Source organism: Phalangium opilio, unplaced genomic scaffold, assembly GCF_054372755.1.
Source record: "Phalangium opilio isolate 3A_F unplaced genomic scaffold, DU_Popi_V2 ptg001675l_1, whole genome shotgun sequence".
In the NCBI taxonomy this organism is placed as follows: domain Eukaryota; kingdom Metazoa; phylum Arthropoda; class Arachnida; order Opiliones; family Phalangiidae; genus Phalangium; species Phalangium opilio.
Window position 1 is genome coordinate 1,984,891 of NW_028324261.1, and position 26,459 is coordinate 2,011,349.

General features: G+C 45.1%; 7 non-coding genes across 7 annotated transcripts; all 7 read right to left on the bottom strand.

The window, feature by feature from the left end:
* Positions 1-59: 59 nt before the first annotated feature.
* Positions 60-132, bottom strand: TRNAH-AUG (transfer RNA histidin (anticodon AUG)). The gene has a single exon. It is a non-coding gene; the product is annotated as a tRNA-His (tRNA).
* Positions 133-11,314: 11,182 nt separating this feature from the next.
* TRNAH-AUG (transfer RNA histidin (anticodon AUG)) lies at positions 11,315-11,387 on the bottom strand. The gene has a single exon. It is a non-coding gene; the product is annotated as a tRNA-His (tRNA).
* Positions 11,388-12,727: 1,340 nt separating this feature from the next.
* TRNAH-AUG (transfer RNA histidin (anticodon AUG)) lies at positions 12,728-12,800 on the bottom strand. The gene has a single exon. It is a non-coding gene; the product is annotated as a tRNA-His (tRNA).
* Positions 12,801-15,515: 2,715 nt separating this feature from the next.
* On the bottom strand, positions 15,516-15,588 carry TRNAH-AUG (transfer RNA histidin (anticodon AUG)). Its single transcript has one exon. It is a non-coding gene; the product is annotated as a tRNA-His (tRNA).
* A 1,930-nt stretch (positions 15,589-17,518) lies between these two features.
* TRNAH-AUG (transfer RNA histidin (anticodon AUG)) lies at positions 17,519-17,591 on the bottom strand. Its single transcript has one exon. It is a non-coding gene; the product is annotated as a tRNA-His (tRNA).
* Positions 17,592-18,931: 1,340 nt separating this feature from the next.
* Positions 18,932-19,004, bottom strand: TRNAH-AUG (transfer RNA histidin (anticodon AUG)). The gene has a single exon. It is a non-coding gene; the product is annotated as a tRNA-His (tRNA).
* Positions 19,005-21,425: 2,421 nt separating this feature from the next.
* TRNAH-AUG (transfer RNA histidin (anticodon AUG)) lies at positions 21,426-21,498 on the bottom strand. Its single transcript has one exon. It is a non-coding gene; the product is annotated as a tRNA-His (tRNA).
* Positions 21,499-26,459: the final 4,961 nt, after the last annotated feature.

Consider the following 26,459-nt stretch of genomic DNA (forward strand, 5'->3'; position numbering starts at 1 on the left):
TCTTCAGGTATTGTGGAAAAACTCTGACTTTTTACGTCACATCTGAGACCTCACAACACCGCTCCCGGATGGGCACGAACCACCAACCTTTCGGTTCATAGCCGAACGCGCTAACCAATGCGCTACGGAAACCCAAAAATTCAATGGTCGTCAGGTATTGTGGAAAAACCTTGACTTTTTACGCCACATCTGAGACCTCACAACACCGATTTCGGGTGGGCTCGAACCACCAACTTACTGGTTAACAGCCGAACGCGCTAACCATTGAGCCACGGAAGTTCAGAAATTATATATTTGTCTCGTATTGTGGAAAAACTCTGACTTTCTACGTCACATCTGAGACCTCACAACACCGCTCCCGGGAGGGCTTAAACCACCAGCTTTTGAATAACAGCTGAACGCGCTAACCATTGCGCCACGGAAGCCCAAATATTAAACGGTCGTCAGGTATTGTGGAAAACTCTTGACTTATACGTCACATCTGAGACCTCACAACACCGCTCCCGGATGGGCTCGAACCACCAACCTTTCGGTTAACAGCCGAACGCGCTAACCATTGCGCCACGGAAGCCCAAATATTAAATGGTCGTCAGGTATTGTGGAAAAACCGCGACTTTTTACGTCACATCTAAGACATCACAACTCCGCTCCCGGGTACGCTCGAACCACCAACCTTTTGAATAACAGTTGAGCGCGCTAACCATTGCGACACGGAAGCCCAAAAATTAAATGTTCGTCAGGTATTGTGGAAAAACTCTGATTTTTACGTCACATCTGAGACCTCACAACACCGCTCCAGGATGGGCACGAACCACCAACCTTTCGGTTCATAGCCGAACGCGCTAACCAATGCGCCACGGAAACCCAAAAATTCAATGGTCGTCAGGTATTGTGGAAAAACTTTGGTTTTTACGTTACATTTGAGATCCCACAACACCGGTCCCGGGTGGGCTCGAACCACCAACCTATTGGTTAACAGCCGAACGCGCTAACAATTAAGCCACGGAAGCTCAGAAATTAAATGGTTATCACGTATTGTGGAAAAGTTTTGAATTTTTATGCTACATCTGAGACCCCGCAACACCGCTCCCGGGTGGGCTCGAACCACCAACCTATTGGTTAACAGCCGAACGCGCTAACCATTGAGCCACGGAAGCTCAGGAATTAAATGGTTGTCCCGTATTGTGGAAAAGTTTTGACTTTTTACGCTACATCTGAGACCCCACAACACCTCTCCCGGGTGGGCTCAAACCACCAACCTTTCGGTTAACTGCTGAACGCACTAACCATTGCTCCACGGAAGCCCAAAAATTAAATGTTCGTCAGTTATTGTGGAAAAACTCTGACATTTTACGTTACATCTGAGACCTCACAGCACCGCTCCCGGGAGGGCTCAAACCACCACTCTTTTGAATAACAGCTGAACGCGCTAACCATTGCGCCACGGAAGCCCAAAAATTGAATGGTCGTCAGGTATTGTGGAAAAATCTTGACTTTTTACGCCACATCTGAGACCTCACAACACCGGTTTCGGGTGGGCTAGAACCACCAACTTACTGGTTAACAGCCGAACGCGCTAACCATTGAGCCACGGAAGTTCAGAAATTATATGGTTGTCTCGTATTGTGGAAAAACTCTGACTTTTTACGTCACATCTGAGACCTTACAACACCGCTCCCGGGAGGGCTTAAACCACAAGCTTTTGAATAACAGCTGAACGCGCTAACCATTGCGCCACGGAAGCCCAAATATTAAATGGTCGTCAGGTATTGTGGAAAACTCTTGACTTTTTACATCACATCTGAGACCTCACAACACCGCTCCCGGATGGGCTCGAACCACCAACCTTTCGGTTAACAGCCGAACGCGCCAACCATTGCGCCATGGAAGCTAGAAACTTATATGGTCGTCAGGTATTGTGGAAAACTCTTGACTTTTTACGTCACATCTGAGACCTCACAACACCTCTCCCGGGTGGGCTCGAACCACCAAACTTTCGGTTATCAGCTGTACGAGCTAACCATTGAGCCACGGAAATTCAGAAATTAAATGTTTGTCCCGTATTGTGGAAAAGTTTTGACTTTTTACGCTACATCTGAGACCCCACAACGCCTCTCCTGGGTGGGCTCGAAACACCAACCTTTCGGTTAACTGCTGAACGCGCTAACCATTGCTCCACGGAAGCCCAAATATTAAATGTTCGTCAGTTATTGTGGAAAAACTATGACATTTTACGTTACATCTGAGACCTCACAACACCGCTTTCGGGTGGGCTCGAACCACTAACCTTTCGGTTAACAGCCGAACGCGCTAACCATTGCGCCACGGAAGCCCAAATATTAAATGGTCGTCAGGTATTGTGGAAAAACCTCGACTTTTTACGTCACATCTGTGACATCACAACACCACTCCCGGGTACGCTCGAACCACCAACCTTTTGAATAACAGTTGAGCGCGCTAACCATTGCGCCACGGAAGCCCAAATATTAAATGTTTGTCAGGTATTGTGGAAAAACTCTGACTTTTTACGTCACATCTGAGACCTCACAACACCGCTCCCGGATGGGCACGAACCACCAACCTTTCAATTCATAGCCGAAAGCGCTAACCAATGCTGCACGGAAACCCAAAAATTAAATGGTTGTCAGGTATTGTGGAAAAACTTTGGTTTTTACGTTACATTTGAGATCCCACAACACCGGTCCCGGGTGGGCTCGAACCACCACTTTCAATGAGTGTTTTATAGGGAATTAAGCTGAATTCGGTCAAAAATTTCTCCAAAAAAAAATGCATTCAAAAAAGTACCGAAAAAATCGCAGGTTTTTCTTCTTCAAGACACAAAATCCGTGACTACGATTTCTTATTGAAAATTGAATTTTAAGTTTTTTGAATGAATATCGTTACATTGCTTGAATTAAAGCAAAAAGTATAAAAATAATGGTTTCAATGAATATATTTGAAAATAGTGAAGAAATACTCAAAGTATGATTCTTTGGCCGTGAAACGTCGATTTTGAAAATGTTATTAAAAATCGAGGTACATTTTTATTTATTGTTCAATCGAGATGAAATCACTTTTATTGAGTGTTTTATAGGGAATTAAGCTGAATTCGGTCAAACATTTCTCCAGAAAAAAATGCATTCAAAAGTGTACCGAAAAAATCGCATGTTTTTCTTCTTCAAGATACAAAATCCGTGACAACGATTTCTTATTGAAAAATTGAATTTTAACAGTTTTTTGAATGAATATCGTTATATTTGCTTGAATTAAAGCAAAAAGTATAAAAATAATGGTTTCAGTGGTTATATTTGAAAATAGTGAAGAAATACTCAAAATATGCTTCTTTGGCCGTGAAACGTCGATTTTGAAAATGTTATTAACAATCGAGGTACATTTTTATTTATTGTTCAATCGAGATGAAATCACTTTTAATGAGTGTTTTATAGGGAATTAAGCTGAATTGGGTCAAAAATTTCTCCAGAAAAAAATGCATTCAAAAAAGTACCGAAAAAATCGCATGTTTTTCTTCTTCAAGATACAAAATCCGTGACAACGATTTCTGATTGAAAAATTTAATTTTAACAGTTTTTTGATTGAATATCGTTACATTTGCTTGAATTAAAGCAAAAAGTATAAAAATAATGGTTTCAGTGAACATATTTGAAAATAGTGAAGAAATACTACAGTCACTGGTAACAAGATCTAACTGCATTCTCGACGCTCCCACTACCGTGATTATTGCTATCTTTCTGTTGTGCCCTACTTGTGAGAAGTCAGTTCGCTTTCGCTCGTGATCGATTAGTTTTGTTGCCAAATCCGGCCCCATCAAAAACGAGTAACTAGCAAACCGTGTTAAAAAATCTTCTGTTATTTCGTCGCAACCTAAAAAAAATGGCGTGTAAATTCAAGACCAACGTACTTTCGTGAAACATTCAACGCCCGCTATATAAAAAATATTTTATCAGCAACCGACGAAAAATTTGGAATCTCAATTTTTCACTCTTCAGAGCACCAGCCACTGTGAACAAGGACTAAATGTATTCCATCTTTCAGGTATGAATGATCACCGTTAACGTATTCAACGTCTCGCCTTCCACTGTGATCGCTACCGTCGGCTTAGCTACTTGCAAATCGTCGTAAGTCATCCCACTTTTGCTGGTGGACAGCTTTCTCCAAGACCCGTATTTGCCTCGTGATAAGTACCATTAACGCATAACTTACAATCCGTGCTGAAACAAAAAACATCCGTTCTTGCGTCGCTTAAAAAAGACCTGGCGTGCAAAGCCAAGAGCATCGGTCTTCTTAAAAAAATCAACGCCCGCTTCTAAAAAAAAAGAAAGGAACTACTCTCGCTTATCTCATCTACAACCGAGGATTTAAATTGTGATCTCAACGCTTTGGAGCTTCAGTCACTGGTAACAAGATCTAACTGCATTCTCGACGCTCCCACTACCGTGATTATTGCTATCTTTCTGTTGTGCCCTACTTGTGAGAAGTCAGTTCGCTTTCGCTCGTGATCGATTAGTTTTGTTGCCAAATCCGTCCCCATCAAAAACGAGTAACTAGCAAACCGTGTTAAAAAATCTTCTGTTATTGCGTCGCAACCTAAAAAAACTGGCGTGTAAATTCAAGACCAACGTACTTTCGTGAAACATTCAACGCCCGCTATATAAAAAATAAAATCGAATATCTCTTATTTTATCAGCAACCGACGAAAAATTTGGAATCTCAATTTTTCACACTTCAGAGCACCAGCCACTGTGAACAAGGAGGGGTTTGTTTGTTCATGTATTGCTTAATTACTTGAACCTGTTCTTTCAATTAAAAATAATAACATATCTTTAGTGTAGCGGTTATCGCATCCGCCTCACTCCCGGAAGGCCACAGGTTCGAAACCGCGAAGTTTTTTTTTTTTTGCTTGGAACATGCAAAGACCTTTATAATTATCCGAACATTTGTGTCAAGGTCACATTATTTACATCCCCGTATCTCTGGTAGAACCAGAGTTACGAGCCTGCAAACTTTATTTTCAAAAATCAAAAGTAACCTTCTAACAATAAGTGAGACAAAAAATAAGTTGACGACGATATTGAGGTAGCCTCAAGTTTAAAGTATCCTTGTATGGGGAGCAAAGAGTACTATAACATTTCCAAAGGAGATCCCAGTATCTCTTGTAGAACAAGAGATATGAGCCTCCAAAGTTTAGTGCAAAAATCATAAGTAACATAATAAAAATAAGTGAGACGATACCAAAGTTGACGAACATTTTGCTTAATATCTCGGCCCATGTTTGTCGTAGCTCAATGTTTTTAGTATGGTTAGATGGGGGACAATTTGGACTATAACATATCCTAAGGACATCCCCATATCTCTAGTAGACACAGAGTTATGGGCCTGCAAAGTATAGTCTAATGCATTTCCTAAGGACGGGTTGTTTGTTTACGTTTAGCTTAATTACTCGGCCCCTGTTTGTCGTAGCTCAATGTTTTTAGTTTGGTTAGATGGGGGACAAATTGGACTATAACATACTCAAAGGACATTTCCGTATCTCCAGTGGAAACAGAGTTACGAGCCTGCAAAGTATAGTCTAACTCATTTCCTATGGAGGGGGTTTGTTTCTTTACGTTTCGCTTAAGTACTCGGCCCCTGTTTGTCGTAGCCCAAAGTTTTTAGTATGGTTAGATGAATGACAAATTGGACTATAACATATCCTAAGGACATCCCCGTATCTCCAGTAGATACAGAGTTACGAGCCTGCAAAGTATAGTCTAATGCATTTTCTATGGAGGGGTTTGTTTGTTCACGTATTGCTTAATTACTTGACCCTGTTCTTTCGATTAAAAATAATAACATATCTTTAGTGTAGCGGTTATCGCATCCGCCTCACTCTCGGAAGGCCACAGGTTCGAAACCGCGAAGTTTTTTTTTGCTTGGAACATGCAAAGACCTTTATAATTATCCGAACATTTGTGTCAAGGTCACATTATTTATATCCCCGTATCTCTGGTAGAACCAGAGTTACGAGCCTCCAGAATTTAGTCTAATGTATTTCCTATGGAGGGGTTTGTTTGTTTACGATTAGCTTAATTACTCGACTACTGTTTGTCGTAGCCCTAATTCTTAGTGTGGCTAGATGGGGGACAAATTGGTCTATAACATACTCTAAGGACATCCCCGTATCTCCAGTAGAAACTGAGTTACGAGCATGCAAAGTATATTTTCAAAAATCAAAAGTAACCTTCTAACAATAAGTGAGACAAAAAGTAAGTTGACGACGATATTGAGGTAGCCTCAAGTTTAAAGTATCCTTGTATGGGGAGCAAAGAGTACTATAACATATCCAAAGGAGATCCCAGTACCTCTTGTAGAACAAGAGTTATGAGCCTCCAAAGTTTAGTGCAAAAATCATAAGTAACATAATAAAAATAAGTGAGACGATACCAAAGTTGACGAACATTTTGCTTAATATCTCGGCCCCTGTTTGTCGTAGCTCAATGTTTTTAGTATGGTTAGATGGGGGACAATTTGGACTATATCATATCCTAAGGACATCCCCGTATATCTAGTAGACACAGAGTTATGGGCCTGCAAAATATAGTCTAATGCATTTCCTATGGACGGGTTGTTTGTTTACGTTTAGCTTAATTACTCGGCCCCTGTTTGTCGTAGCTCAATATTTTTAGTATGGTTAGATGGGGGACAAATTGGACTATAACATACTCAAAGGACATCCCCGTATCTCCAGTAGAAACAGAGTTACGAGCCTGCAAAGTATAGTCTAATGCATTTTCTATGGAGGGGTTTGTTTGTTCACGTATTGCTTAATTACTTGACCCTGTTCTTTCGATTAAAAATAATAACATATCTTTAGTGTAGCGGTTATCGCATCCGCCTCACTCCCGGAAGGCCACAGGTTCGAAACCGCGAAGTTTTTTTTTATAATTATCCGAACATTTGTGTCAAGGTCACATTATTTACATCCCCGTATCTCTGGTAGAACCAGAGTTACCAGCCTCCAGAATTTAGTCTAATGTATTTCCTATGGAGGGGTTTGTTTGTTTACGATTAGCTTAATTACTCGACTACTGTTTGTCGAAGCCCTAATTCTTAGTATGGCTAGATGGGGGACAAATTGGTCTATAACATACTCAAAGGACATCCCCGTATCTCCAGTAGAAACAGAGTTACGAGCCTGCAAAGTTTATTTTCAAAAATCCAAAGCAACCATCTAACAATAAGTGAGACAAAAAATAAGTTGACGACGATATTGAGGTAGCCTCAAGTTTAAAGTCCCCCATCTAACCATACTAAAAACTTTGGGCTACGACAAACAGGGGCCGAGTAATTAAGCTAAACGTAAACAAACAACCCGTCCATAGGAAATGCATTAGACTATATTTTGCAGGCCCATAACTCTTTGTCTACTAGAGATACGGGGATGTCCTTAGGATATGTTATAGTCCAAATTGTCCCCCATCTAACCATAGTAAAAACATTGAGCTACGACAAACAGGGGCCGAGATATTAAGCAAAATGTTCGTCAACTTTGGTATCGTCTCACTTATTTTTATTATGTTACTTATGATTTTTGCACTAAACTTTGGAGGCTCATAACTCTTGTTCTACAAGAGATACTGGGATCTCCTTTGGATATGTTATAGTACTCTTTGCTCCCCATACAAGGATACTTTAATCTTGAGGCTACCTCAATATCGTCGTCAACTTATTTTTTGTCTCACTTATTGTTAGAAGGTTACTTTTGATTTTTGAAAATAAACTTTGCAGGCTCGTAACTCTGGTTCTACCAGAGATACGGGGATGTAAATAATGTGACCTTGACACAAATGTTCTGGTTGGGCTCGAAACACCAACCTTTCGGTTAACTGCTGAACGCGCTAACCATTGCGCCACGGAAGCCCAAATATTAAATGGTCGTCAGGTATTGTGGAAAAACCTCGACTTTTTACGTCACATCTGAGTTATCACAACACCGCTCCCGGGTACGCTCGAACCACCAACCTTTCGGTTAACAGCCGAACGCGCTAACCTTTGCGCCACGGAAGCCCAAATATTAAATGGTCGTCAGGTATTGTGGAAAACCCTCGACTTTTTACGTCACATCTGAGACATCACAACACCGCTCCCGGGTACGCTCGAACCACCAACCTTTTGAATAACAGTTGAGCGCGCAAACCATTGCGCCACGGAAGCCCAAAAATTAAATGTTCGTCAGGTATTGTGGAAAAACTCTGACTTTTTACGTCACATCTGAGACCTCACAACACCGCTCCCGGATGGGCACGAACCACCAACCTTTCGGTTAACAGCCGAACGCGCTAACCATTGCGCCACGGACGCCCAAAAATTAAATGGTCGTCAGGTATTGTGGGAAAATTTGGGTTTTTACGTTACATTACAGATCCCACAACACCGCTCCCGGGTGGGCTCGAACCACCAACCTTTCGATTAACAGCTGGACGCGCTAATTATTGCCCCACGGAAGCCCAAAAATGAAATGTTCGTCAGGTATTGTGGAAAAACTCTGACATTTTACGTAACATCTGAGACGTCACAACACCGCTCCCGGATGGGCTCGAACCACCAACCTCTCGGTTAACAGCCGAACGCGCTAACCATTGCGCCACGGACGCCCAAAAATGAAATGTTCGTCAGGTATTGAGGTAAAACTTAGGCTATTTACGTTACATTTGAGATCCCACAACACCGCTCCCGGGTGGGCTCGAACCACCAACCTATTGGTTAAAAGCCGAACGCGCTAACAATTGAGCCACGGAAGCTCAGAAAATAAATGGTTATCACGTATTATGGAAAAGTTTGACTTTTCACGCTACATCTGAGACCTCACAACACCGCTCCCGGATGGGCTCGAACCACCAACCTTTCGATTAACAGCCGAACGCGCTAACCATTCGCCACGGACGCCCAAAAATTAAATGGTCGTCAGGTATTGTGGAAAAACTCTGACATTTTACGTTACATCTGAGACGTCACAACTCCTCTCCCGGATGAGCTCGAACCACCAACCTATTGGTTAACAGCCGAACGCGCTAACCATTGCGCCACTGAAGCCCAAAAATTAAATTTTCGTCAGGTATTGAGGTAAAACTTTGACTTTTTACTTCACATCTGAGACCTCACAACACCGCTCCCGGATGGGCTCGAACCACCAACCTTTCGATTAACAGCTGAGCGCGCTAACCATTGCGCCACGGAAGCCCAAAAATTAAATGTTCGTCAGGTATTGTGGAAAAACTCTGACTTTTTACCTCACATCTGAGACCTCACAACACCGCTCCCGGATGGGCACGAACCACCAACCTTTCGGTTCATAGCCGAACGCGCTAACCAATGCACTACGGAAACCCAAAAATTCAATGGTCGTCAGGTATTGTGGAAAAACTTTGGTTTTTACGTTACATTTGAGATCCCACAACACCGCTCCCGGGTGGGCTCGAACCACCAACCTATTGGTTAACAGCCGAACGCGCTAACAATTAAGCCACGGAAGCTCAGAAATTAAATGGTTATCACGTATCGTGGAAAAGTTTTGAATTTTTATGCTACATCTGAGACCCCACAACACCGCTCCCGGGTGGGCTCGAACCACCAACCTATTGGTTAACAGCCGAACGCGCTAACCATTGAGCCACGGAAGCTCAGGAATTAAATGGTTGTCCCGTATTGTGGAAAAGTTTTGACTTTTTACGCTACATCTGGGACCCCACAACACCTCTCCCGGGTGGGCTCGAACCACCCACCTTTCGGTTAACTGCTGAACGCACTAACCATTGCGCCACGGAAGCCCAAAAATTAAATGTTCGTCAGTTATTGTGGAAAAACTCTGACATTTTACGTTACATCTGAGACCTCACAGCACCACTCCCGGGAGGGCTCAAACCACCACTCTTTTGAATAACAGCTGAACGCGCTAACCATTGCGCCACGGAAGCCCCAAAATTGAATGGTCGTCAGGTATTGTGGAAAAACCTTGACTTTTTACGCCACATCTGAGACCTCACAACACCGATTTCGGGTGGGCTCGAACCACCAACTTACTGGTTAACAGCCGAACGCGCTAACCATTGAGCCACGGAAGTTCAGAAATTATATATTTGTCTCGTATTGTGGAAAAACTCTGACTTTTTACGTCACATCTGAGACCTCACAACACCGCTCCCGGATGGGCACGAACCACCAACCTTTCGGTTCATAGCCGAACGCGCTAACAATTAAGCCACGGAAGCCCAAAAATTAAATGTTCGTCAGGTATCGTGGAAAAACTCTGACTTTTCACGTTACATCTGAGACACCACAAAACGCTCCCGGATGGGCTCGAACCACCAAACTTTCGGTTCGTCAGTTATTGTGGAAAACGTTTGACTTTTTACGTTACATCTGAGACCTCACAACACCGCTCCCAGATGGGCTCGAACCACCAACCTATTGGTTAACAGCCGAACGCGCTAACCATTGAGCCACGGAAGTTCAGAAATTAAATGTTTGTCCCGTATTGTGAAAAAGTTTTGACTTTTTACGCTACATCTGAGACCCCACAACACCTCTCCTGGTTGGGCTCGAAACACCAACCTTTCGGTTAACTGCTGAACGCGCTAACCATTGCGCCACGGAAGCCCAAATATTAAATGGTCGTCAGGTATTGTGGAAAAACCTCGACTTTTTACGTCACATCTGAGACATCACAACACCGCTCCCGGGTACGCTCGAACCACCAACCTTTCGGTTAACAGCCGAACGCGCTAACCTTTGCGCCACGGAAGCCCAAATATTAAATGGTCGTCAGGTATTGTGGAAAACCCTCGACTTTTTACGTCACATCTGAGACATCACAACACCGCTCCCGGGTACGCTCGAACCACCAACCTTTTGAATAACAGTTGAGCGCGCAAACCATTGCGCCACGGAAGCCCAAAAATTAAATGTTCGTCAGGTATTGTGGAAAAACTCTGACTTTTTACGTCACATCTGAGACCTCACAACACCGCTCCCGGATGGGCACGAACCACCAACCTTTCGGTTAACAGCCGAACGCGCTAACCATTGCGCCACGGACGCCCAAAAATTAAATGGTCGTCAGGTATTGTGGGAAAATTTGGGTTTTTACGTTACATTACAGATCCCACAACACCGCTCCCGGGTGGGCTCGAACCACCAACCTTTCGATTAACAGCTGGACGCGCTAATTATTGCGCCACGGAAGCCCAAAAATGAAATGTTCGTCAGGTATTGTGGAAAAACTCTGACATTTTACGTAACATCTGAGACGTCACAACACCGCTCCCGGATGGGCTCGAACCACCAACCTTTCGGTTCATAGCCGAACGCGCTAACAATTAAGCCACGGAAGCTCAGAAATTAAATGGTTATCACGTATCGTGGAAAAGTTTTGAATTTTTATGCTACATCTGAGACCCCACAACACCGCTCCCGGGTGGGCTCGAACCACCAACCTATTGGTTAACAGCCGGACGCGCTAACCATTGAGCCACGGAAGCTCAGGAATTAAATGGTTGTCCCGTATTGTGGAAAAGTTTTGACTTTTTACGCTACATCTGGGACCCCACAACACCTCTCCCGGGTGGGCTCGAACCACCCACCTTTCGGTTAACTGCTGAACGCACTAACCATTGCGCCACGGAAGCCCAAAAATTAAATGTTCGTCAGTTATTGTGGAAAAACTCTGACATTTTACGTTACATCTGAGACCTCACAGCACCGCTCCCGGGAGGGCTCAAACCACCACTCTTTTGAATAACAGCTGAACGCGCTAACCATTGCGCCACGGAAGCCCAAAAATTGAATGGTCGTCAGGTATTGTGGAAAACCTTGACTTTTTACGCCACATCTGAGACCTCACAACACCGATTTCGGGTGGGCTCGAACCACCAACTTACTGGTTAACAGCCGAACGCGCTAACCATTGAGCCACGGAAGTTCAGAAATTATATGGTTGTCTCGTATTGTGGAAAAACTCTGACTTTCTACGTCACATCTGAGACCTCACAACACCGCTCCCGTGAGGGCTTAAACCACCAGCTTTTGAATAACAGCTGAACGCGCTAACCATTGCGCCACGGAAGCCCAAATATTAAACGGTCGTCAGGTATTGTGGAAAACTCTTGACTTTTACGTCACATCTGAGACCTCACAACACCGCTCCCGGATGGGCTCGAACCACCAACCTTTCGGTTAACAGCCGAACGCGCCAACCATTGAGCCACGGAAGCTCAGTAATTAAATGGTTGTCAGGTATTGTGGAGAAACCTTGACTTTTTACGCCACATCTGAGACCTCACAACACCGGTTTCGTGTGGGCTCGAACCACCAACTTACTGGTTAACAGCCGAACGCGCAAACCATTGAGCCACGGAAGTTCAGAAATTATATGGTTGTCTCGTATTGTGGAAAAACTCTGACTTTTTACGTTACATCTGAGACCCCACAAAACGCTCCCGGAGGGGCTCGAACCACCAACCTTTAGAATAACAGCTGAGCGCACTAACCATTGCGCCACGGAAGCCCAAAAATTAAATGTTCGTCAGGTATCGTGGAAAAACTCTGACTTTTCACGTTACATCTGAGACACCACAAAACGCTCCCGGATGGGCTCGAACCACCAAACTTTCGGTTCGTCAGTTATTGTGGAAAACGTTTGACTTTTTACGTTACATCTGAGACCTCACAACACCGCTCCCAGATGGGCTCGAACCACCAACCTTTCGGTTCATAGCCGAACGCGCTAACCATTGAGCCACGGAAGTTCAGAAATTAAATGTTTGTCCCGTATTGTGAAAAAGTTTTGACTTTTTACGCTACATCTGAGACCCCACAACACCTCTCCTGGTTGGGCTCGAAACACCAACCTTTCGGTTAACTGCTGAACGCGCTAACCATTGCGCCACGGAAGCCCAAATATTAAATGGTCGTCAGGTATTGTGGAAAAACCTCGACTTTTTACGTCACATCTGAGACATCACAACACCGCTCCCGGGTACGCTCGAACCACCAACCTTTCGGTTAACAGCCGAACGCGCTAACCTTTGCGCCACGGAAGCCCAAATATTAAATGGTCGTCAGGTATTGTGGAAAACCCTCGACTTTTTACGTCACATCTGAGACATCACAACACCGCTCCCGGGTACGCTCGAACCACCAACCTTTTGAATAACAGTTGAGCGCGCAAACCATTGCGCCACGGAAGCCCAAAAATTAAATGTTCGTCAGGTATTGTGGAAAAACTCTGACTTTTTACGTCACATCTGAGACCTCACAACACCGCTCCCGGATGGGCACGAACCACCAACCTTTCGGTTAACAGCCGAACGCGCTAACCATTGCGCCACGGACGCCCAAAAATTAAATGGTCGTCAGGTATTGTGGAAAAATTTGGGTTTTTACGTTACATTACAGATCCCACAACACCGCTCCCGGGTGGGCTCGAACCACCAACCTTTCGATTAACAGCTGGACGCGCTAATTATTGCGCCACGGAAGCCCAAAAATGAAATGTTCGTCAGGTATTGTGGAAAAACTCTGACATTTTACGTAACATCTGAGACGCCACAACACCGCTCCCGGATGGGCTCGAACCACCAACCTCTCGGTTAACAGCCGAACGCGCTAACCATTGCGCCACGGACGCCCAAAAATGAAATGTTCGTCAGGTATTGAGGTAAAACTTAGGCTATTTAAATTACATTTGAGATCCCAAAACACCGCTCCCGGGTGGGCTCGAACCACCAACCTATTGGTTAAAAGCCGAACGCGCTAACAATTGAGCCACGGAAGCTCAGAAAATAAATGGTTATCACGTATTATGGAAAAGTTTGACTTTTCACGCTACATCTGAGACCTCACAACACCGCTCCCGGATGGGCTCGAACCACCAACCTTTCGATTAACAGCCGAACGCGCTAACCATTCGCCACGGACGCCCAAAAATTAAATGGTCGTCAGGTATTGTGGAAAAACTCTGACATTTTACGTTACATCTGAGACGTCACAACACCTCTCCCGGATGAGCTCGAACCACCAACCTATTGGTTAACAGCCGAACGCGCTAACCATTGCGCCACTGAAGCCCAAAAATTAAATTTTCGTCAGGTATTGAGGTAAAACTTTGACTTTTTACTTCACATCTGAGACCTCACAACACCGCTCCCGGATGGGCTCGAACCACCAACCTTTCGATTAACAGCTGAGCGCGCTAACCATTGCGCCACGGAAGCCCAAAAATTAAATGTTCGTCAGGTATTGTGGAAAAACTCTGACATTTTACGTTACATCTGAGACGTCACAACACCTCTCCCGGATGAGCTCGAACCACCAACCTATTGGTTAACAGCCGAACGCGCTAACCATTGCGCCACTGAAGCCCAAAAATTAAATTTTCGTCAGGTATTGAGGTAAAACTTTGACTTTTTACTTCACATCTGAGACCTCACAACACCGCTCCCGGATGGGCTCGAACCACCAACCTTTCGATTAACAGCTGAGCGCGCTAACCATTGCGCCACGGAAGCCCAAAAATTAAATGTTCGTCAGGTATTGTGGAAAAACTCTGACTTTTTACGTCACATCTGAGACCTCACAACACCGCTCCCGGATGGGCACGAACCACCAACCTTTCGGTTCATAGCCGAACGCGCTAACCAATGCACTACGGAAACCCAAAAATTCAATGGTCGTCAGGTATTGTGGAAAAACTTTGGTTTTTACGTTACATTTGAGATCCCACAACACCGGTCCCGGGTGGGCTCGAACCACCAACCTATGGTTAACAGCCGAACGCGCTAACAATTAAGCCACGGAAGCTCAGAAATTAAATGGTTATCACGTATCGTGGAAAAGTTTTGAATTTTTATGCTACATCTGAGACCCCACAACACCGCTCCCGGGTGGGCTCGAACCACCAACCTATTGGTTAACAGCCGAACGCGCTAACCATTGAGCCACGGAAGCTCAGGAATTAAATGGTTGTCCCGTATTGTGGAAAAGTTTTGACTTTTTACGCTACATCTGGGACCCCACAACACCTCTCCCGGGTGGGCTCGAACCACCCACCTTTCGGTTAACTGCTGAACGCACTAACCATTGCGCCACGGAAGCCCAAAAATTAAATGTTCGTCAGTTATTGTGGAAAAACTCTGACATTTTACGTTACATCTGAGACCTCACAGCACCGCTCCCGGGAGGGCTCAAACCACCACTCTTTTGAATAACAGCTGAACGCGCTAACCATTGCGCCACGGAAGCCCCAAAATTGAATGGTCGTCAGGTATTGTGGAAAAACCTTGACTTTTTACGCCACATCTGAGACCTCACAACACCGATTTCGGGTGGGCTCGAACCACCAACTTACTGGTTAACAGCCGAACGCGCTAACCATTGAGCCACGGAAGTTCAGAAATTATATATTTGTCTCGTATTGTGGAAAAACTCTGACTTTTTACGTCACATCTGAGACCTCACAACACCGCTCCCGGATGGGCACGAACCACCAACCTTTCGGTTCATAGCCGAACGCGCTAACCAATGCGCTACGGAAACCCAAAATTTCAATGGTCGTCAGGTATTGTGGAAAAACTTTGGTTTTTACGTTACATTTGAGATCCCACAACACCGGTCCCGGGTGGGCTCGAACCACCAACCTATTGGTTAACAGCCGAACGCGCTAACAATTAAGCCACGGAAGCTCAGAAATTAAATGGTTATCACGTATTGTGGAAAAGTTTTGAATTTTTATGCTACATCTGAGACCCCACAACACCGCTCCCGGGTGGGCTCGAACCACCAACCTATTGGTTAACAGCCGAACGCGCTAACCATTGAGCCACGGAAGCTCAGGAATTAAATGTTTGTCCCGTATTGTGGAAAAGTTTTGACTTTTTACGCTACATCTGGGACCCCACAACACCTCTCCCGGGTGGGCTCGAACCAGCCACCTTTCGGTTAACTGCTGAACGCACTAACCATTGCGCCACGGAAGCCCAAAAATTAAATGTTCGTCAGTTATTGTGGAAAAACTCTGACATTTTACGTTACATCTGAGACCTCACAGCACCGCTCCCGGGAGGGCTCAAACCACCACTCTTTTGAATAACAGCTGAACGCGCTAACCATTGCGCCACGGAAGCCCAAAAATTGAATGGTCGTCAGGTATTGTGGAAAAACCTTGACTTTTTACGCCACATCTGAGACCTCACAACACCGATTTCGGGTGGGCTCGAACCACCAACTTACTGGTTAACAGCCGAACGCGCTAACCATTGAGCCACGGAAGTTCAGAAATTATATATTTGTCTCGTATTGTGGAAAAACTCTGACTTTTTACGTCACATCTGAGACCTCACAACACCGCTCCCGGATGGGCACGAACCACCAACCTTTCGGTTCATAGCCGAACGCGCTAACAATTAAGCCACGGAAGCCCAAAAATTAAATGTTCGTCAGGTATCGTGGAAAAACTCTGACTTTTCACGTTACATCTGAGACACCACAAAACGCTCCCGGATGGGCTCGAACCACCAAACTTTCGGTTCGTCAGTTATTGTGGAAAACGTTTGACTTTTTACGTTACATCTGAGACCTCACAACACCGCTCCCAGATGGGCTCGAACCACCAACCTATTGGTTAACAGCCGAACGCGCTAACCATTGAGCCACGGAAGTTCAGAAATTAAATGTTTGTCCCGTATTGTGAAAAAGTTTTGACTTTTTACGCTACATCTGAGACCCCACAACACCTCTCCTGGTTGGGCTCGAAACACCAACCTTTCGGTTAACTGCTGAACGCGCTAACCATTGCGCCACGGAAGCCCAAATATTAAATGGTCGTCAGGTATTGTGGAAAAACCTCGACTTTTTACGTCACATCTGAGACATCACAACACCGCTCCCGGGTACGCTCGAACCACCAACCTTTCGGTTAACAGCCGAACGCGCTAACCTTTGCGCCACGGAAGCCCAAATATTAAATGGTCGTCAGGTATTGTGGAAAACCCTCGACTTTTTACGTCACATCTGAGACATCACAACACCGCTCCCGGGTACGCTCGAACCACCAACCTTTTGAATAACAGTTGAGCGCGCAAACCATTGCGCCACGGAAGCCCAAAAATTAAATGTTCGTCAGGTATTGTGGAAAAACTCTGACTTTTTACGTCACATCTGAGACCTCACAACACCGCTCCCGGATGGGCACGAACCACCAACCTTTCGGTTAACAGCCGAACGCGCTAACCATTGCGCCACGGACGCCCAAAAATTAAATGGTCGTCAGGTATTGTGGGAAAATTTGGGTTTTTACGTTACATTACAGATCCCACAACACCGCTCCCGGGTGGGCTCGAACCACCAACCTTTCGATTAACAGCTGGACGCGCTAATTATTGCGCCACGGAAGCCCAAAAATGAAATGTTCGTCAGGTATTGTGGAAAAACTCTGACATTTTACGTAACATCTGAGACGTCACAACACCGCTCCCGGATGGGCTCGAACCACCAACCTTTCGGTTCATAGCCGAACGCGCTAACAATTAAGCCACGGAAGCTCAGAAATTAAATGGTTATCACGTATCGTGGAAAAGTTTTGAATTTTTATGCTACATCTGAGACCCCACAACACCGCTCCCGGGTGGGCTCGAACCACCAACCTATTGGTTAACAGCCGGACGCGCTAACCATTGAGCCACGGAAGCTCAGGAATTAAATGGTTGTCCCGTATTGTGGAAAAGTTTTGACTTTTTACGCTACATCTGGGACCCCACAACACCTCTCCCGGGTGGGCTCGAACCACCCACCTTTCGGTTAACTGCTGAACGCACTAACCATTGCGCCACGGAAGCCCAAAAATTAAATGTTCGTCAGTTATTGTGGAAAAACTCTGACATTTTACGTTACATCTGAGACCTCACAGCACCGCTCCCGGGAGGGCTCAAACCACCACTCTTTTGAATAACAGCTGAACGCGCTAACCATTGCGCCACGGAAGCCCAAAAATTGAATGGTCGTCAGGTATTGTGGAAAACCTTGACTTTTTACGCCACATCTGAGACCTCACAACACCGATTTCGGGTGGGCTCGAACCACCAACTTACTGGTTAACAGCCGAACGCGCTAACCATTGAGCCACGGAAGTTCAGAAATTATATGGTTGTCTCGTATTGTGGAAAAACTCTGACTTTCTACGTCACATCTGAGACCTCACAACACCGCTCCCGTGAGGGCTTAAACCACCAGCTTTTGAATAACAGCTGAACGCGCTAACCATTGCGCCACGGAAGCCCAAATATTAAACGGTCGTCAGGTATTGTGGAAAACTCTTGACTTTTACGTCACATCTGAGACCTCACAACACCGCTCCCGGATGGGCTCGAACCACCAACCTTTCGGTTAACAGCCGAACGCGCCAACCATTGAGCCACGGAAGCTCAGTAATTAAATGGTTGTCAGGTATTGTGGAGAAACCTTGACTTTTTACGCCACATCTGAGACCTCACAACACCGGTTTCGTGTGGGCTCGAACCACCAACTTACTGGTTAACAGCCGAACGCGCAAACCATTGAGCCACGGAAGTTCAGAAATTATATGGTTGTCTCGTATTGTGGAAAAACTCTGACTTTTTACGTTACATCTGAGACCCCACAAAACGCTCCCGGAGGGGCTCGAACCACCAACCTTTAGAATAACAGCTGAGCGCACTAACCATTGCGCCACGGAAGCCCAAAAATTAAATGTTCGTCAGGTATCGTGGAAAAACTCTGACTTTTCACGTTACATCTGAGACACCACAAAACGCTCCCGGATGGGCTCGAACCACCAAACTTTCGGTTCGTCAGTTATTGTGGAAAACGTTTGACTTTTTACGTTACATCTGAGACCTCACAACACCGCTCCCAGATGGGCTCGAACCACCAACCTTTCGGTTCATAGCCGAACGCGCTAACCATTGAGCCACGGAAGTTCAGAAATTAAATGTTTGTCCCGTATTGTGAAAAAGTTTTGACTTTTTACGCTACATCTGAGACCCCACAACACCTCTCCTGGTTGGGCTCGAAACACCAACCTTTCGGTTAACTGCTGAACGCGCTAACCATTGCGCCACGGAAGCCCAAATATTAAATGGTCGTCAGGTATTGTGGAAAAACCTCGACTTTTTACGTCACATCTGAGACATCACAACACCGCTCCCGGGTACGCTCGAACCACCAACCTTTCGGTTAACAGCCGAACGCGCTAACCTTTGCGCCACGGAAGCCCAAATATTAAATGGTCGTCAGGTATTGTGGAAAACCCTCGACTTTTTACGTCACATCTGAGACATCACAACACCGCTCCCGGGTACGCTCGAACCACCAACCTTTTGAATAACAGTTGAGCGCGCAAACCATTGCGCCACGGAAGCCCAAAAATTAAATGTTCGTCAGGTATTGTGGAAAAACTCTGACTTTTTACGTCACATCTGAGACCTCACAACACCGCTCCCGGATGGGCACGAACCACCAACCTTTCGGTTAACAGCCGAACGCGCTAACCATTGCGCCACGGACGCCCAAAAATTAAATGGTCGTCAGGTATTGTGGAAAAATTTGGGTTTTTACGTTACATTACAGATCCCACAACACCGCTCCCGGGTGGGCTCGAACCACCAACCTTTCGATTAACAGCTGGACGCGCTAATTATTGCGCCACGGAAGCCCAAAAATGAAATGTTCGTCAGGTATTGTGGAAAAACTCTGACATTTTACGTAACATCTGAGACGCCACAACACCGCTCCCGGATGGGCTCGAACCACCAACCTCTCGGTTAACAGCCGAACGCGCTAACCATTGCGCCACGGACGCCCAAAAATGAAATGTTCGTCAGGTATTGAGGTAAAACTTAGGCTATTTAAATTACATTTGAGATCCCAAAACACCGCTCCCGGGTGGGCTCGAACCACCAACCTATTGGTTAAAAGCCGAACGCGCTAACAATTGAGCCACGGAAGCTCAGAAAATAAATGGTTATCACGTATTATGGAAAAGTTTGACTTTTCACGCTACATCTGAGACCTCACAACACCGCTCCCGGATGGGCTCGAACCACCAACCTTTCGATTAACAGCCGAACGCGCTAACCATTCGCCACGGACGCCCAAAAATTAAATGGTCGTCAGGTATTGTGGAAAAACTCTGACATTTTACGTTACATCTGAGACGTCACAACACCTCTCCCGGATGAGCTCGAACCACCAACCTATTGGTTAACAGCCGAACGCGCTAACCATTGCGCCACTGAAGCCCAAAAATTAAATTTTCGTCAGGTATTGAGGTAAAACTTTGACTTTTTACTTCACATCTGAGACCTCACAACACCGCTCCCGGATGGGCTCGAACCACCAACCTTTCGATTAACAGCTGAGCGCGCTAACCATTGCGCCACGGAAGCCCAAAAATTAAATGTTCGTCAGGTATTGTGGAAAAACTCTGACTTTTTACGTCACATCTGAGACCTCACAACACCGCTCCCGGATGGGCACGAACCACCAACCTTTCGGTTCATAGCCGAACGCGCTAACCAATGCACTACGGAAACCCAAAAATTCAATGGTCGTCAGGTATTGTGGAAAAACTTTGGTTTTTACGTTACATTTGAGATCCCACAACACCGGTCCCGGGTGGGCTCGAACCACCAACCTATGGTTAACAGCCGAACGCGCTAACAATTAAGCCACGGAAGCTCAGAAATTAAATGGTTATCACGTATCGTGGAAAAGTTTTGAATTTTTATGCTACATCTGAGACCCCACAACACCGCTCCCGGGTGGGCTCGAACCACCAACCTATTGGTTAACAGCCGAACGCGCTAACCATTGAGCCACGGAAGCTCAGGAATTAAATGGTTGTCCCGTATTGTGGAAAAGTTTTGACTTTTTACGCTACATCTGGGACCCCACAACACCTCTCCCGGGTGGGCTCGAACCACCCACCTTTCGGTTAACTGCTGAACGCACTAACCATTGCGCCACGGAAGCCCAAAAATTAAATGTTCGTCAGTTATTGTGGAAAAACTCTGACATTTTACGTTACATCTGAGACCTCACAGCACCGCTCCCGGGAGGGCTCAAACCACCACTCTTTTGAATAACAGCTGAACGCGCTAACCATTGCGCCACGGAAGCCCCAAAATTGAATGGTCGTCAGGTATTGTGGAAAAACCTTGACTTTTTACGCCACATCTGAGACCTCACAACACCGATTTCGGGTGGGCTCGAACCACCAACTTACTGGTTAACAGCCGAACGCGCTAACCATTGAGCCACGGAAGTTCAGAAATTATATATTTGTCTCGTATTGTGGAAAAACTCTGACTTTTTACGTCACATCTGAGACCTCACAACACCGCTCCCGGATGGGCACGAACCACCAACCTTTCGGTTCATAGCCGAACGCGCTAACCAATGCGCTACGGAAACCCAAAATTTCAATGGTCGTCAGGTATTGTGGAAAAACTTTGGTTTTTACGTTACATTTGAGATCCCACAACACCGGTCCCGGGTGGGCTCGAACCACCAACCTATTGGTTAACAGCCGAACGCGCTAACAATTAAGCCACGGAAGCTCAGAAATTAAATGGTTATCACGTATTGTGGAAAAGTTTTGAATTTTTATGCTACATCTGAGACCCCACAACACCGCTCCCGGGTGGGCTCGAACCACCAACCTATTGGTTAACAGCCGAACGCGCTAACCATTGAGCCACGGAAGCTCAGGAATTAAATGTTTGTCCCGTATTGTGGAAAAGTTTTGACTTTTTACGCTACATCTGGGACCCCACAACACCTCTCCCGGGTGGGCTCGAACCAGCCACCTTTCGGTTAACTGCTGAACGCACTAACCATTGCGCCACGGAAGCCCAAAAATTAAATGTTCGTCAGTTATTGTGGAAAAACTCTGACATTTTACGTTACATCTGAGACCTCACAGCACCGCTCCCGGGAGGGCTCAAACCACCACTCTTTTGAATAACAGCTGAACGCGCTAACCATTGCGCCACGGAAGCCCAAAAATTGAATGGTCGTCAGGTATTGTGGAAAAACCTTGACTTTTTACGCCACATCTGAGACCTCACAACACCGATTTCGGGTGGGCTCGAACCACCAACTTACTGGTTAACAGCCGAACGCGCTAACCATTGAGCCACGGAAGTTCAGAAATTATATGGTTGTCTCGTATTGTGGAAAAACTCTGACTTTCTACGTCACATCTGAGACCTCACAACACCGCTCCCGTGAGGGCTTAAACCACCAGCTTTTGAATAACAGCTGAACGCGCTAACCATTGTGCCACGGAAGCCCAAATATTAAACGGTCGTCAGGTATTGTGGAAAACTCTTGACTTTTACGTCACATCTGAGACCTCACAACACCGCTCCCGGATGGGCTCGAACCACCAACCTTTCGGTTAACAGCCGAACGCGCCAACCATTGAGCCACGGAAGCTCAGTAATTAAATGGTTGTCAGGTATTGTGGAGAAACCTTGACTTTTTACGCCACATCTGAGACCTCACAACACCGGTTTCGTGTGGGCTCGAACCACCAACTTACTGGTTAACAGCCGAACGCGCAAACCATTGAGCCACGGAAGTTCAGAAATTATATGGTTGTCTCGTATTGTGGAAAAACTCTGACTTTTTACGTTACATCTGAGACCCCACAAAACGCTCCCGGAGGGGCTCGAACCACCAACCTTTAGAATAACAGCTGAGCGCACTAACCATTGCGCCACGGAAGCCCAAAAATTAAATGTTCGTCAGGTATCGTGGAAAAACTCTGACTTTTCACGTTACATCTGAGACACCACAAAACGCTCCCGGATGGGCTCGAACCACCAAACTTTCGGTTCGTCAGTTATTGTGGAAAACGTTTGACTTTTTACGTTACATCTGAGACCTCACAACACCGCTCCCAGATGGGCTCGAACCACCAACCTATTGGTTAACAGCCGAACGCGCTAACCATTGAGCCACGGAAGTTCAGAAATTAAATGTTTGTCCCGTATTGTGAAAAAGTTTTGACTTTTTACGCTACATCTGAGACCCCACAACACCTCTCCTGGTTGGGCTCGAAACACCAACCTTTCGGTTAACTGCTGAACGCGCTAACCATTGCGCCACGGAAGCCCAAATATTAAATGGTCGTCAGGTATTGTGGAAAAACCTCGACTTTTTACGTCACATCTGAGACATCACAACACCGCTCCCGGGTACGCTCGAACCACCAACCTTTCGGTTAACAGCCGAACGCGCTAACCATTGCGCCACGGAAGCCCAAATATTAAATGGTCGTCAGGTATTGTGGAAAAACCGCGACTTTTTACGTCACATCTAAGACATCACAACTCCGCTCCCGGGTACGCTCGAACCACCAACCTTTTGAATAACAGTTGAGCGCGCTAACCATTGCGCCATGGAAGCCCAAAAATTAAATGTTCGTCAGGTATTGTGGAAAAACTCTGATTTTTACGTCACATCTGAGACCTCACAACACCGCTCCAGGATGGGCACGAACCACCAACCTTTCGGTTCATAGCCGAACGCGCTAACCAATGCGCCACGGAAACCCAAAAATTCAATGGTCGTCAGGTATTGTGGAAAAACTTTGGTTTTTACGTTACATTTGAGATCCCACAACACCGGTCCCGGGTGGGCTCGAACCACCAACCTATTGGTTAACAGCCGAACGCGCTAACAATTAAGCCACGGAAGCTCAGAAATTAAATGGTTATCACGTATTGTGGAAAAGTTTTGAATTTTTATGCTACATCTGAGACCCCGCAACACCGCTCCCGGGTGGGCTCGAACCACCAACCTATTGGTTAACAGCCGAACGCGCTAACCATTGAGCCACGGAAGCTCAGGAATTAAATGGTTGTCCCGTATTGTGGAAAAGTTTTGACTTTTTACGCTACATCTGAGACCCCACAACACCTCTCCCGGGTGGGCTCAAACCACCAACCTTTCGGTTAACTGCTGAACGCACTAACCATTGCTCCACGGAAGCCCAAAACTTAAATGTTCGTCAGTTATTGTGGAAAAACTCTGACATTTTACGTTACATCTGAGACCTCACAGCACCGCTCCCGGGAGGGCTCAAACCACCACTCTTTTGAATAACAGCTGAACGCGCTAACCATTGCGCCACGGAAGCCCAAAAATTGAATGGTCGTCAGGTATTGTGGAAAAATCTTGACTTTTTACGCCACATCTGAGACCTCACAACACCGGTTTCGGGTGGGCTAGAACCACCAACTTACTGGTTAACAGCCGAACGCGCTAACCATTGAGCCACGGAAGTTCAGAAATTATATGGTTGTCTCGTATTGTGGAAAAACTCTGACTTTTTACGTCACATCTGAGACCTTACAACACCGCTCCCGGGAGGGCTTAAACCACCAGCTTTTGAATAACAGCTGAACGCGCTAACCATTGCGCCACGGAAGCCCAAATATTAAATGGTCGTCAGGTATTGTGGAAAACTCTTGACTTTTTACGTCACATCTGAGACCTCACAACACCGCTCCCGGATGGGCTCGAACCACCAACCTTTCGGTTAACAGCCGAACGCGCCAACCATTGCGCCATGGAAGCTAGAAACTTATATGGTCGTCAGGTATTGTGGAAAAACTTTGACTTTTTACGTCACATCTGAGACCTCACAACACCTCTCCCGGGTGGGCTCGAACCACCAAACTTTCGGTTATCAGCTGTACGAGCTAACCATTGAGCCACGGAAATTCAGAAATTAAATGTTTGTCCCGTATTGTGGAAAAGTTTTGACTTTTTACGCTACATCTGAGACCCCACAACGCCTCTCCTGGGTGGGCTCGAAACACCAACCTTTCGGTTAACTGCTGAACGCGCTAACCATTGCTCCACGGAAGCCCAAATATTAAATGTTCGTCAGTTATTGTGGAAAAACTATGACATTTTACGTTACATCTGAGACCTCACAACACCGCTTTCGGGTGGGCTCGAACCACTAATCTTTCGGTTAACAGCCGAACGCGCTAACCATTGCGCCACGGAAGCCCAAATATTAAATGGTCGTCAGGTATTGTGGAAAAACCTCGACTTTTTACGTCACATCTGAGACATCACAACACCACTCCCGGGTACGCTCGAACCACCAACCTTTTGAATAACAGTTGAGCGCGCTAACCATTGCGCCACGGAAGCCCAAATATTAAATGTTTGTCAGGTATTGTGGAAAAACTCTGACTTTTTACGTCACATCTGAGACCTCACAACACCGCTCCCGGATGGGCACGAACCACCAACCTTTCAATTCATAGCCGAAAGCGCTAACCAATGCTGCACGGAAACCCAAAAATTAAATGGTTGTCAGGTATTGTGGAAAAAATTTGGTTTTTACGTTACATTGGAGATCCCACAACACCGGTCCCGGGTGGGCTCGAACCACCACTTTCAATGAGTGTTTTATAGGGAATTAAGCTGAATTCGGTCAAAAATTTCTCCAAAAAAAAATGCATTCAAAAAAGTACCGAAAAAATCGCAGGTTTTTCTTCTTCAAGACACAAAATCCGTGAATACGATTTCTTATTGAAAATTGAATTTTAAGTTTTTTGAATGAATATCGTTACATTGCTTGAATTAAAGCAAAAAGTATAAAAATAATGGTTTCAATGAATATATTTGAAAATAGTGAAGAAATACTCAAAGTATGATTCTTTGGCCGTGAAACGTCGATTTTGAAAATGTTATTAAAAATCGAGGTACATTTTTATTTATTGTTCAATCGAGATGAAATCACTTTTATTGAGTGTTTTATAGGGAATTAAGCTGAATTCGGTCAAACATTTCTCCAGAAAAAAATGCATTCAAAAGTGTACCGAAAAAATCGCATGTTTTTCTTCTTCAAGATACAAAATCCGTGACAACGATTTCTTATTGAAAAATTGAATTTTAACAGTTTTTTGAATGAATATCGTTATATTTGCTTGAATTAAAGCAAAAAGTATAAAAATAATGGTTTCAGTGGTTATATTTGAAAATAGTGAAGAAATACTCAAAATATGCTTCTTTGGCCGTGAAACGTCGATTTTGAAAATGTTATTAAAAATCGAGGTACATTTTTATTTATTGTTCAATCGAGATGAAATCACTTTTAATGAGTGTTTTATAGGGAATTAAGCTGAATTGGGTCAAAAATTTCTCCAGAAAAAAATGCATTCAAAAAAGTACCGAAAAAATCGCATGTTTTTCTTCTTCAAGATACAAAATCCGTGACAACGATTTCTGATTGAAAAATTTAATTTTAACAGTTTTTTGATTGAATATCGTTACATTTGCTTGAATTAAAGCAAAAAGTATAAAAATAATGGTTTCAGTGAACATATTTGAAAATAGTGAAGAAA